The sequence below is a fragment of the Myotis brandtii genome, unplaced genomic scaffold, assembly GCF_000412655.1.
Source record: "Myotis brandtii unplaced genomic scaffold, ASM41265v1 scaffold1225, whole genome shotgun sequence".
NCBI classification, from domain to species: Eukaryota; Metazoa; Chordata; class Mammalia; order Chiroptera; family Vespertilionidae; genus Myotis; species Myotis brandtii.
In genome coordinates, this window is record NW_005354272.1 from 285,450 (window position 1) to 300,055 (window position 14,606).

At 40.9% G+C, this 14,606-nt stretch overlaps 1 pseudogene; it reads right to left on the reverse strand.

Moving 5' to 3' along the window:
• Nucleotides 1-284: 284 nt before the first annotated feature.
• Nucleotides 285-1,425, reverse strand: LOC102261420 (annotated as a pseudogene).
• Nucleotides 1,426-14,606: the final 13,181 nt, after the last annotated feature.

A 14,606-nucleotide genomic window follows, 5' to 3' on the forward strand; every position in this document is an offset into this window, starting at 1 on the left:
ACAACACCCCTTAGAGGAAGAGAGCCGACAGATGGGGAACAGGGAATTCTGAAAACCAAAGTAATGACAGAGATGCTAAGCCTTTCCTTCACGTGTCTGACACTCCTCTTCAGGCGGCCTGCAGGCTGGGCGTCTGCTGGACCTTTACCACTTGATGTCCTGGCAGGCTGCCCTGGGCCCTGCTAGATGGTGTGTAGGGCCACCTGGGCCCAGGGGGAGTCTAGCCCCCCTCACCCCAGCCACTCCTGGTACAACTCCTGCACATGGGCGCTGGTCTTGGGGGGTCACACCGGGATGGCAGCATAGATGCCTTCCATCTGCCACAGCAGAGCCCTGTCTGCACACCCATCATCTGCCTGGGCCTCACCCCTGCTGCTTAGGCATGCCTGGCGCAGGCCAGGACCTCCACAAAGTGGCAGGGGAACTTGCCCCTCTACAGCTTCAGGATAACTTCTGGATCTTCCGAAAGCCATAAGCAACCTCAAAGCTTAGCAGAACCTCTCTGTCCCTTTCAAGGGTGACCTCCTGGAAGTCTTTGTTCTTCAAGGTGCGGTAGGTGAGCACTCCCACGTCCTCATTGAACAGCTCCTTAGCCATGTGCCTGAAGATGTGTGCCAGGTACCCCTCAGAGCTGGCACCCTCGTGGAGCCTCACCTCCTTCTTCATGTCTCCAAACAGAATGTCCACAGTGGCGTCATTCGAGGCGAGGTCATTTTGCTCCATTATCTGGACAATTTCACCTGAGATTAACAAGCAGTCAGTGCCTTGGGAACTATGTAAAGCTGTGGGGACCCCATCTTCTCAAAGGGCCTCCAGTTTCTTGTCATAACACAGGGCCACAATGACATGAAAAATCTTGTCTGGGGACAGGTTCTGCCATCTAGTGAAGTAATCCTTCACCAGAGAGCCCATGATCTGCTGGGGAGACTTGGCCGTTCAGAGGTGGGGGTGATGGGGTGACCTAGCACATGCTCTGCATATCGGTCCCAACTGGAGCAGGCAGAGGCCAGCATGGGTAGCCAGGGCTCTTTCTCACTGTGCTGGCAGTACTGACACACAAATTCCTTCTGACTCTCCAGGATGCTGAAGCCCGCAGCTATCTTCATGTCAAAGACAGTGCACCCCAAGGCTTTTGAGGAAGCCGCAGAGCCTCTGGATGCATCAGTGACACTGAGGCTGAATTTAGCAGCAAAATAAGGCAGAGACTAAGGACACATGGACACTGCTAGTGCTTTGTGCTATGAGGTATCACATTTCTTAATAAGGTTCAGAACACAGAAGTCCTTGGTGTTCTGTTGAGAAACTTGGACTCCTTCCTCTGTGGTCACACAACTATCACATGCCAGGCACTCACTTGGCATTGGCCAACTTATGGAATTCTCCCTTCTCTCCTGAGCCGGACTCCAGAAATGTTGACTGCGGCATTCTCTTGGTCATCGATTTTTGTTTTTTTAATACATTCCTTCTGTTTGCAGTAATCCACTTCATCTGGAGCGGGGTGGGTGGGGGCCGGTTCAAGTGACCTGGAGGAAGCACAGGGAGAGAAGTCAGTAACTGCTGGTCGCCCCTGGCACTGCTGGCGGTATCCTTTCTTCCTTGTGGAGCATCTAGGGAGGGGAAGTGGCCACAATGCCGGAGGCTGAGTTCCAGATGGCCGGCAGTACTGTTGGGATTGTGCCAGCAGCAATGGTCCGTTGGTGCCTGGCCTGTCCTCTTCAAATTCAACCTGCAGGACTACTAAGGGAGCCAGTACAAGGTAGGGGAAGCGGCCTCAGTGCCTGAGGCCGAGTTCTAGATGGCCAGCAGCACTGTCGGGATCATGCTGGAGGCACTGATCCATTGGTGCCTGGCCTGTTTTCTGGAGATCGAAACTACAGGACTACTAACGAAGCCAGTCCCCAGTTCCACCCCACCTCCACCACTGATTGACTGGAGTCTGAGGACCAGGAGGAGGGACCAAGAGGCCTGCCTTCCAGCTGCTCGCCAGTCCCAACACTCACTCTGGTTCCCTGCTAACCATCCCCTGATCAATGGGAGCCTTTGGGCCGGGGAGGGACCAACTGGTCTGCCTTTTGCCCGCTCACCAGTTGCTGCTGCCACGAATTCATTGGAGCCTGAGGGACCCTGGTTCCCCCATTAGCCATCTACTGATCAATGGAGCATGAGGGCCAGGGGATGGACCGGTCGTCCATTCGGTCGTTGTGGACCCTGGGTTTTTATATATTAGGATAGTATATTCTACCAAATTGGGGATGGAATGAGAAGGAATAACAGAAATTAAAGATGATCCTGCACAGCAAAAGAAAACATCAACAAAATGAAAAGGGAGCCCACTGAATGGGAAAACATTTTTGCCAATGCTACATTTTATAAGGGGTTAATTTTTAAAATATATAAAGAACTTATACTGCCCAGCCAGTTTTGCTCAGTGATTGACCAATAACCATGAACCAGGAGGTTGAGGTTCAATTCCTGGTCAGGGAATATTCTAGAGTTACAAGTTACTAGCTTGATCCTCAGTATGAGGTGTGTAAGAGGCAACCCATCAATGATTCTCATCATTGGTGTTTATATCCCTCTGTCCCCCTCCCTTCCTCTCTCTGAAATCAATGAAAACATATTTTAAAAAAGAACTCATAATAGTCAACACCAAGAGGACAAACAACCCAATTTAAAAATTGAAAAAAAGGGCCTGAATAAATACTTCTCCAAAAAGAACATACAGAGGGTCAATTTACATATGAAAAAATGCTCAACTTCATTAGTCATCAGGGAGATGCAAATTAAAATCACAATGAGATATAACCTCACACATGTCAGAATGGCTACCATCAATAAATCAACAAACAACAAATGCTGGTAAGGATGTGGAGAAAAGGGAACCATTGTGCACTGTTGGTGGGAATGCACACTGCTGAAGCCACTATAGAAAACATTATGGAATTTCCAAAAAATTTAAAAATGGAACTGCCTCTTTTTTAATATATTTTATTGATTTTTCACAGAGAGAAAGTGAGAGGGATAAAGATTTAGAAACATCGATGAGAGAGAAACATCAACCAGCTGCCTCCTGCATGCCCCCCACTGGGAATGTGCCCACAACCAAGGTACATGCCTTTGACCAGAATCGAACCTGGGACCCTTCAGTCCACAGGCCGACACTCTATCCACTGAGCCAAACCAGTCAGGACTGGAACTGCCTCATGACTCAGTGATTCCACTTCTGGGGATATAACCAAAGAAATCCAAAACACTAATTTGATAGAATATATTACCCCTATGTTAATTTTAGCATTATTTACACTAGCCAACTTTTGGAAGCAACCCAAGGGTCCATCATATATAAGTCTATATAAAAGCTGCGGTACATTTACACAATGGAATACTACTGGACCATAAAAAGAAATAAATCTTACCATTTGCAACAGCATGGATGCACCTGGAAAGTATTATGCTAAGTGAAATAAGATGGTCAGAGAAAACAAGTACCATATGATCTCACTTATATGTGGAATTTAATGAATAAAATAAACTGAAGAACAAAATAGAGCCAGAGGCACCGCTACATGGAACAGACTGACAGCTGTCAGAGGGAAGGGAAATTAGGAGATAAATGAAAGAAGGTGAAAGGATTAAGCAATCCTATATAATAAAAGAGAAACATGCAAATTAACGTCCCTTTGTTACGCTCAAGCCACACCCATAAGCCATATCCACCAGCCAATCAGGAGCTAGTATGCAAATTAACCCAACCAAGATGGCAGCAGCCACAGAGCTGGAGCAAACAGGAGGCTTGGGTTGCTCCCGACGATGGAGGAAGCCAAGCTTCCGGCCTGCCCTGGGCTCCGCTCAAGGCTACAAAGTTTCAATTATAGAAGATAAATAAATCCCAGGAAAAAAAAGAGGCTGGGAGCTTGGATCTCTGGGGGGCGTGGCCAGCCTGAAAATGGCTTTCAGTCCCTCACCCAGGCTTGCCAGGCACCCCAGCAGGATGCCCCCACCCTGAAGGGGCTGTGGGCAGCCTGAAAATGGCCCTCAGCCCCTCACCCAGGCTGGCCACACCCCCAGGGGGTGAGGGTCCCCGCTGGGGGGCTTGGCCAGCCTGCAAACAGCCATCAGCCCCTCACCTAGGCTGGCCAGGCACCCCAGCGGGACCCCCAACCTGATCCGAGACACCCTTCAGGGCAAAAGAGCTGGCCCCCACCCGTGCACCAGGCCTCTATCCTATATAATAAAAGGGTAATATGCAAATTGACCCTAATAGCAGAATGAGTGGGAATGACTGGTCACTATGACACACATTGACCACCAGTGGGCAGATGCTTAATGCAAGAGCTGCACCCTGGTAGTCAGTGTGATCCCACAGGGGGAGCTCTGCTCAGCAACAAGCCAGGCTGACAGCTACCAGCACAGCAGTGGTGCCAGGAGCCTCTCCCACCTCCTCAGCAGTGCTAAGGATGTCAGAATGCAGCTTAGACCTGCTCCCCGCTGGCAAGTTGACATCCCCCAAGGGCTCCTGGGCTGCCAGAGGGATGTCTGACTGCCAGCTTGGGCCCCATCCCCCAGGGAGTGGGCCTAAGCCAGCAGGGGGACATCCCCCGAGGGGTCCCAGACTGTGAAAGGGCACAGGCCAGACTGAGGGAACCCCCCAAGTGCACAAATTTTTCTGCACCGAGCCTCTAGTCTATTTATATAAAAACCCTGGGTGTATCGACTGAGGCTTGACCAACTAAAAGGAAGTCAGTCCTGCAGGGGTCACCTTGGCAAGAGCTGTGCCCTCCCCAAGCTATTTCCAGTGAGGACGAGGTTTGAGGCAGGAACCCGCCCTCGGAGCATGAACACACTGAGTCCTGGCTTGCCTTGGCAAGGGCTGCACCCTCCCCGAGTTGTTTCTGACCAGGGCAAGGTTTGAGGTGGGAAATGGCCATTGGAGCATGGAGGCATATATTTATAAAGTTTTAATACATTATATTAAAGGTCGTGGTGGTACTGTTTTACCCACAGCATCTACAGAAATTGATGCAAATTTACTTCTCGATGGAAGAATCTTTCATTGCCAATATAAATTACCCATTCCACTAAATGAAACTTCAATTTCTAGACTCGATATAATCAGTGAAGTTGCTAAAACCATTAAAAAGGCCCAACTTCTCATTACTGATCAATGCACCCTGGCATCCAGTCATGCTATAAATGCCATAGACAGATTACTAAGAAAAATTATGAATTTGAATGTTGTATTTGGTGGGAAAGTTCTCCTTCTTGGAGGATATTTTTGACAATGTCTCAGTATTGTACCACATGCTATGCGATCAGCCATAGTACAAACGAGTTTAAAGTACTGTACTGCTTGGGGATGTTTCAGAAAGTTTTCTCTTACAACAAATATTAGGTCAGAGGATTCTGCTTATAGTGAATGGTTAGTAAAACTTGGAGATGGCAAACTTGATAGCAGTTTTCATTTAGAAATGGATATTATTGAAATCCCAAGTGAAATGATTTGTAATGGGTCTATTATTGATCCATTTTGGAAACAGTATATCTATAGATAATATTAATCCACTTTGGAAATTGTATATCTATAGATAATATTAAAAATATATCTAAACTTGCAATTCTTTGTCCAAAAAATGAGCATGTTCAAAAATTAAATGAAGAAAATTTGGATATACTCGATGGAGATTTTCACACATATTTGATTCCATTAATTCCACAGATGATGCTGAAAAGGAAAATTTTCTCATCGGATTTCTTAATAGTATTACTCCTTCAGGAATGCCATGTCATAAATTAAAATTGAAAGTGGATGCAATCATCATGCTATTGAGAAATCTTAATAGTAAGTGGGGTCTTTGTAATGGTACCAGATTTATTATCAAAAGAGTACAACATAACATTATCAAAGCTGAAGTATTAACAGGATCTGCAGAGGGAGAGGTTGTTCTGATTCCAAGAATTGATTTGTCCCCATCTGACAGTGGCCTTCCATTTAAATTAATACGACAGTTACCCATGATGTCAGCATTTGCAATGACTATTAACAAATCACAAGGACAAACTCTAGACAGAGTAGGAATATTCCTACCTGAACCCGTTTTCACACATGGTCAGTTATGTGTTGCTTTCTCTCGAGTTCGAAGAGCATGTGACGTTTAAGTTAAAGTTCTAAATACTTCATCACAAGGGAAATTAGTCAAGCACTCTGAAAGTGTTTTTACTCTTAATGTGGTGTACAGGGAGATATTAGCATAAGTTTAATCACTTTGGCAGTCATTGTTTGCATCACTGTTGTTTTTATATCATGTTTTTGTTGTTTTCATATCATGTTTTTGTTGTTTTCATATCATGTTTTTGTTGTTTTCATATCATGTTTTTGTTGTTTTCATATCATGTTTTTGTTGTTTTCATATCATGTTTTTGTTGTTTTCATATCATATTTTTGTTGTTTTTATATCATGCCTCTGTTGTTATATCCTTTTGTTACTGTTTATTTATTAATAAATTTATATATTATTTTCATATACATTTTACTAATTTTCTTTCATCTCTCACACTTCTATTATAGGGAAAGGGCAAATAGCAATATTAATTAATTCTCTTTTAGTGTGCATGAATTTAGTGCACTGGGCCACTAGTACATATGTAAAACACATAGACACAGAAACAGTATGGTATTAGCGAGTGTTAAGAGGGTGGGTGGAGTTGGGAAAAGAAGGGGAAAATTAGGATTGAAAGAGACTTTGCTTGGGGTGATGGGCTCATGATGCAGTGTGCAGATGATGTTTTCTTGAATTGTACACTTGAAACCTTTATGGTTTTGAGAACCAATGTCACCCCAATAAATTCAATAAAAAACAAACAAAACATAATCCCAAAAGTTTTTGTTTGATCAACAGAAATGGAGTTGCCACAGAATTTGAGATGGGAATGGCTATAGGTACAGCAGTTTTAAGGAAGGGGATAATGATATTGGTTTGGGGCCAAATGTAAACTGGATCTTAATGTTAAAATAATGCATAGCCTCTAGGATCAAATTTTCAATTAAAATGTACTTTAAATCAAAGACTATGTCTCTCAGCTTTTAAAATCTCACAAAATACCTTGCACAGGTCATTGCACGCAGAATATGTAATACGAATACTTGCTGAATGAATTAAATGTACTCAGTTCTTGCAAATTGCTCATCCTCCCAATACTCTGTGTAAAATATATAAATATAGCTTCTCTCAAATCATTGTTTAACATTTTGTTTATCCACTATTATAACCAAAGAAACATTTTTAATGGATAAAATAGCCAAACTGATATTTCTAATATAATATAAAGGTAATATGCAAATTAACCCTCACACCCTCACAAGATGGCTACCTACGACCCCGCCGGCAGGGGGTTAGTGAGGGACGATTGTTGGGGTCCAACCCCAGCAGGTCCAGGGGTTCCCAAAGGTGCGGACAGAGTCAGGGAAGAAGAAATGACATGGAGACAGCGTTCAGTTGATCAGCAGCCTAGCCAGGTTCTCTAGTCAGGTTCTCCAGCCAGGTTCTGTGCTAGGTTCTGTCTGTATTCTCCTGTTACATCTGTATTTATACCAGTTGATTTTAATCCTATCCATTCTATTCCAAAGGTTAGGGCATTTGTTATCTCCATTCCAAGATCACTACTCTATTGTTCTGTTAAGCTACAAGGAAGTAACTGAAGGAGATTATCCTAAGTAAAGATTATGTAGTTTAAGTGTGATTGTTTGTAGTTAAAGTGATTAACTACCCGCCTGGCACTTAGTTAAGTCCTGTTAATCCCTCACTCCTGGGGAAAATCCCCACCTGGTGAAACAACCTTTCTCGGAGAGGTGACCTTGGTTAAAACACATAGCGCTAAGAAGGGGAGCAAACATATTAAGAACAGTATGCCATATATGCCAGGTCCCTTGAAACATATGCTATGCAGATGTTTCTTCCCTGCAGCGACTGTGTCAAGCAGCAAGGATGGACCGGCTTCTGGCAGACGACCAAACGACTAAACAGCAGGCTGCTTGGGTCAACCACACTGGCGGGGGGCGGGGGGAATGACGGGAGACCAGGCCAGGAGAAGGGGCAGTGGGGGTGACCAAGCCAGCAGGGGGGCAGTTGGGGGTGATCAGGTTGGCAGGGGGCTAGTTAGGGGCAACCAGGCTGGTGGGGGGGCAGTTAGCAGGTGAGCTATAAGGAGCCAGCGGTCCAGGATGGTGAGAGGGATGTCCAACTGCTGGTTTAGGCCCAATCCCCGGGATTGGGCATAAACAGGCAGTCGGATATCCCCCAATGGGTTCCAGATTGGAGAAGGTGCAGGCTGGGCTGAGGGGACACCCCCCCCCTGCCATGCACAAATTTTGTGCACCAGGCCTCTAATATTACAAATAATATTTATTTATTTATTTATTTATTTATTTAATTTTTTTTATTGCTTAAATTATTACAAAGAGTATTACATATTTCTCCTTTTTTCCCCCCGCCCTTGACAATCCCCTGGCCTCCCCTACCCCCCACCCCCTACTGTCTGTGTCCATTGGTTATGCTCATATGCAAGCATACAAGTCCTTTAGTTGATCTCTTACCCCCTCACCCTCCCCTTCCCACGTATATTGGACAGTCTGTTCAATGCTTCCATGTCTCTGGTTCTATTTTTGTTCATCAGTTTATGTTGTTTATTATATTCCACAAATAAGTGAGATCATGTGATATTTATCTTTCTCTGATTGGTTATTTTGATTAGCATAATGCTCTCCAGTTCCATCCATACTATTGCAAATGGTAAGAATTCATTCTTTTTTTTTCGACAGCAAAGTATTCCTTTGTGTAGATGTACCACAGTTTTATAAACCACTCGTCTGCTGATGGGCACATAGGCTGTTTCCAAATCTTAGCTATTGTAAATTGTGCTGCTATGAACATAAGGGTGCCTGTATCCTTTCTGATTGGTGTTTCTGGTTTCTTGGGATACATTCCTAGAAATTGGATTATGTGTTCAAATAGGAGTTCCATTGTTAATTTTTTGAGGAAACGCCATACTGTTTTCTACAGTAGCTACACCAGTCTGGATTCCCAACAACAGTGCAAGAGGGTTCCTTTTTCTCCAGAGCCTCTTCAGCACTTGTTGATTTCTTTATGATAGCTATTATGACATGTGTGAGATGGTAGCTCATTATTGTTTTGATTTGCATCTCTCGGATGATTGGTGACTTTGAGAATGTTTTCATATGTCTCTCGGCCTTATGTATGTCCTCTTTCAAAAAGTGTCTATTTAGGTCCTTTGTCCATTTTTTGATTGGATTGTTTATCTTTTTTTTGTTAAGTTGTATAAATTAACATATATAAATTTTGGAGATTAAAACCTTATCAGTGATAATAACATTGGCAAATATGTTCTCCCATGCATTGGGCTCTCTTGTTGTTTTGTTGATGGTTTATTTTGCTGTGCAGACACTTTATTTTGATGTAGTCCCATTTGTTTATTTTCCTTTTAGTTTCCATTGTCCTAGGAGCTGTATCAGTAAAAATATTACCAAAACATATGTCTGCTATTTTGCTGTCTATGGCTTATTCTAAGATTTTTATGGTTTTCTGTCTTAAGTTTAATTCCTTTATCCATTTTTAGTTTATTTTTGTGTATGGTGTAAGCTGGTGGTCTTTTTTTTTTTTTTTTGCATGTATCTGTCCAGTTTTCCCAACACCATTTATTGAAGAAACTGTCTTGACTCTCTTGTATGTTCTTACCTCCTTTGTCAAATATTAGTTGAGCATAATGGCTTGGGTTGATTTCTGGGTTCTTTGTTCTATTCCATTGGTCTATATGTCTGTTCTTGTGCCAGTACCAAGCAGTTTGAGAAGAGTGCCTTTGTAATATAGCTTGATATCTGTTATTGTGATTCCCTTCAACTTTCTTCTTCTTTTTCAAAATTGCTTCAGTTATTTGGAGTCTTTTTTTATTTCAGATGAATTTTTAAAGAGTTTTTCTAGGTCTTTGAAATATGTCATTGATATTTTAATGGGAATTGCATTGAATCTATAGATTGCTTTGGGTAGTATGGACATTTTAATGATGTTGATTCTACCAATCCATGACCATGATATATTCTTCCATATGTTTATGTCTTCCTCTATCCTTTTTTTTAGCATCCTGTAATTCTCTGAGTACCGGTCCTTTAAGTCCTTTGTTAAATTTATTCCTGGGTATCTTAATTTTTTGTTGCAATGGTATATGTGATTTTTTTTTAGTTTCTCTTTCTGTGAGTTGATTATTGGTGTACAAAAAAAGCCACAGATTTCTGGGTGTTAATTTTGTAGCCTGCTATATTGCCGAATTCATTTATTAATTCTAGTAGTTTTTTGATGGAGTCTTTAGGGTTTTCTATGTACAGAATTATGTCATTTGCAAATAAAGACAGGTTTACTTCTTCTTTCCAAATTTGGATGCTTTTTATTTCTTCTTCTTGTCTGATTGCTATGGCTAGCAATTCCAGTACTATATAGAACAGGAGCAATAAAAGTGGGCATCTCTGTCTTGTTCCTGTTCGTAGAGGAAATGACTTTAGTTTTTGTCCATTGAGTATGATGTTGGCTGTAGGTTTGGATATAAGGCTTTTATTATGATGAGTTATGATCCCTCTATTCCCACTTTGCTGAGAGTTTTTATCAGAAAAGGATGTTGGACTTTGTCAAATGCTTTTTCTGCATCAATTGATATGATTATGTGATTTTTGTCTCTCAATTTGTTTATGTGATGTATCAAATTTATTGATTTGTTGATATGGTACAAGCCTTGCATCCCTGGAAAAATCCCACTTGGTCATGGTGTATGATCTTTCTAATGTAATGCTGGATCTGATTTGCTAGAATTTTATTGAGGATTTTAGCATCTATGTTCATTAGGGATATTGACCTGTAATTCTCTTTCTTTGTAGTGTCATTATCTGGTTTTGGGGTTAGGGTAATACTGGCTTCACAGAAAGAGCTTGGAAATGTGCCTTTCCTCTTGAAAGTTTTGTTATAATCTGAGAAGGATTGGTTTTAGTTCTTCTTTGAATGTTTGGTAAAAATCCCCTTTGAAGCAATCTGGTCAAGGGCTTTTGTTTGCTGGAATTTTTTTGATTACTGTTTCAATTTCAAAGCCTATTCAGGTTTTTTTATTCTTCCTGATTGAGTTTTAGAAGCTTCTATTTTTTCTAGGAATATGTCCATTTCATCGAGGTTGCCCAGTTTGTTGGAGTGGAGTTGTTGGTAGTATGTTTTTACAATCCATTGTATGTCTGAAGGGTCAATTGTTACGTCACATCTTTCATATCTGATTTTGCTTATTTGGGTCCTCTCTCTTTGCTTCTTGGTGAGCCTGGCTAGAGGTTTATCAATGTTGTTTATCCTTTCAAAGAACCAGCTCTTGGTTTCATTGAACTTTTGTATTTTTTTTCAGTCTCTATGTCATTTATTTCCGCTCTGTTCTTTCTTATTTCTTTCCTTCTACTTACTTTGGGCTTTTCTTGTTGCTCTATTTCTAATTATTTAAGTTTCAGGGTTATATAATTTATTACCATTTTTTCTTGTTTTTGAGGTAGGTCTGTAGAGCTATGAACTTCCCTCACAGGACTGCTTTCACTGTGACCCATAAGTTTTGGATTGTTGTGTTTTCATTGTCATTTGTTTCCAGGATGCTTTTTATTTCTTCTTTGATCTCTTTGGTGACCCAATCATTGTTTAATAGCATGCTATTTAGCCTCCAAGTGTTGGTTTTTTATTGTATTTATTATAGTTGATTTCTAATTTTATGTCATTGTGATCTGAGAAGATGCTTCTTATGATTTCTATCTTTTTGAATTTGAAGAGACTTTGCTTGTGTCCTAATAAGTGGTCTATTTTTGAAAATGTCCCATGTGCACTTGAAAAGAATGTGTATATTGTAGCTTTGGGGTGTAGTGTTCTGAAGTTGTCAAATTAAGTCCATCTGATCTAGTGAGTCATTTAGGATTGCTGTTTCTTTGTGGATTTTTTGTTTAGAGGATTTATCCAGTGGTGCCAGTGTGGTATTGTATTGCTGTCGATCTCTCCCTTCATATCTTTTAGAAGTTGTTTTATGTATTTGGGTTCTCCTGTATTGGGTGCATATATATTTACCAGACTTATATCCTCTTGTTGTATTGCTCCCTTTAGTATTATGAAGTGACCCTCCTTATCTCTTGCTATGGCCTTTATTTTGAAGTCCATTTTGTCACATATAAGTATTGCAACCCCAGCATTTTTCTCATTTATATTTGCCTGAAAAAATTTTTTTCTATCCCTTCACTATCAGCCTGTGAATCCTTTGTTCTGAGGTGGGTCTGTTGCAGACAGAAAATATGTGGGTCATGTTTTCTTATCCATTCAGCTAACCTATGTCTTTTGATTGGAGCATTTAATCCATTTACGTTTAATGTTATTATTGATAAGTACTTGTTTGTCGCAATTTTTATGCTTTATGTTTGTGTTCCTTCTTGCCTTTCTGTCTCTGTTCTTTTTTTTCCCTTTTTTACAGCAGTCTCTTTCTTGCATTGCTGGCTATGTGGTAATAAACTCTCTTAGCCCTTTTTTGTCTGTGAAGCTCCTGATTCCACCTACAATTTTGAATGATAGCCATGCTGACTATAGTATTCTTGGATTCAGTCTCTTGTGTTGCAACCCTTTGTATATTTCATTCCATTCCCTTCTGGCATGGTATGTTTCTGTTGAGAAATTAGTTGATATTCTAATGGGTGATCCCTTGTAGGTAACTTTCTGTCTCTCTCTGGCAGCCTTTCAGATTCTAACTTTGTGTTTGATGTTGGCCAATTTAACTATGATGTGTCTTGGTGTTGGTATTTTTGGGTTCATGTTGTTTGGGATTCTATGTGCTTCTTGGACTTGTGTGGTTATTTTTCTTGCCAACTTCTGATAATTTTTTTTTATATGACATAAGACATTTATTTATTTATTTATTTATTTATTTATTTATTTAAAAGTATTACAAATAGTAGTACATATGTCTCCTTTTTCCCCCCATTGACTTTCCCGTGGGCTCCCCTACCCCCAGGCACATTCCCTTACCCCACCCCACCCAGTGTCTTGTGTCCATTGGTTATGCTTATATGCATGCATATAAGTCCTTTGATTGATCTCTTACCTTCCCACCAACACTCCCCAGCCTTCCTGCTGTAATTTGAGAGTCTGTTTGATGATTCTCTGCCTCTGTATCTACCTTTTTGTTCATTAGGTTATAATGTTCTTTATTATCCATAAATGAGTGAGGTCATGTAGTGTTTTTCTTTCACTGACTGGCTTATTTCACTTAGAATAATACTCTCCCGTTCCATCAATGCTGCTGCAAATGGTAAAAATTCCTTCTTTTTTATAGCAGCATAGTGTTCCATTGTGTAGATGTACCACAGTTTTCTAATCCACTCATCTCCTAATGGGCATTTAGGCTGTTTCCAAATCTTAGCTATTGTAAATTGTGCTGCTATGAACATAGGGGTGCATATATCCTTTCTGATTGGTGTTTCTGTTTTCTTAGGATATATTCCTAGAAGTGGTATTACTGGGTCAAATAGCAGTTCCATTTTTAAATTTTTGAGGAAACGCCATACTGTTTTCCACAATGTCTGCACTAGTCTGCATTTCCACCAGCAGTGAAGGAGGGTTCCTTTTTCTCCGCATTCTCTCCAGCACTTGTCACACCATTCTAACAGGTGTGAGGTGGTACTTTATTGTTGTTTTGATTTGCATCTCTGATGATTAGTAATTTGGGGCATGTTTTCATGTTTAACTTGGCTTTCTGAATGTCCTCTTTCAAAAAGAGTCTATTTAGACCCTAAGCCCATATTTTTATTGGATTGTTTATCTTCCTTTTGTCAACTTTTATGAGTTCCCTGTAAATGTTGGAGATTAAACCCTTATCAGAGATAACATTGGCAAACATGTTCTCCCATGCAGTGGGCTTTCTGGTTGTTTTCTTGATGGTTTCTTTTGCTGTGCAGAAGCTTTTTATTTTGATGTAGTCCCATTTGTTTATTTTCTCCTGAGTCTCTCTTGCCCTAGGATCCGTGTCTTTAAAGATATTGCTAAGACATATGTCTGCAATTTTGATGCATATGGAGTCTTGTAGGGTTTTTATGGATTCAAGTCTTATATTCAAGTCCTTTAGCCATTTTGAGTTTGTTTTTGTGTATGGTGTAAGTTGGTGATCTAGTTTCATTTTTTTGCATGTATCTGACCAAATTTCCCAGCACCATCTATTAAAGAGGCTGTTTTGTCTCCATTGTGTGCTTTTGCCTCCTTTGTCAAATATTAATTGAGTATAATGGCCTGGGTCAATTTCTGGATTCTCTCTCCTGTTCCATTTGTCTATATGTCTGTACTTGTGCCGTACTAGGCAGTTTTTAGAACCTTTGCTTGGTAATATAGTTTGATGTCTGGTATTATGATCCCTCCAACTTTGTTCTTCTTTCTCAGGAAAGCTGTGGCTATTTGAAATATTTTTTTATTCCAGATGAATTTTTGGAGAGTTTGTTCTAGATCTTTGAAATATGCCATTGGTATTTTAATAGGTATTGCATTGAATCTATAGAT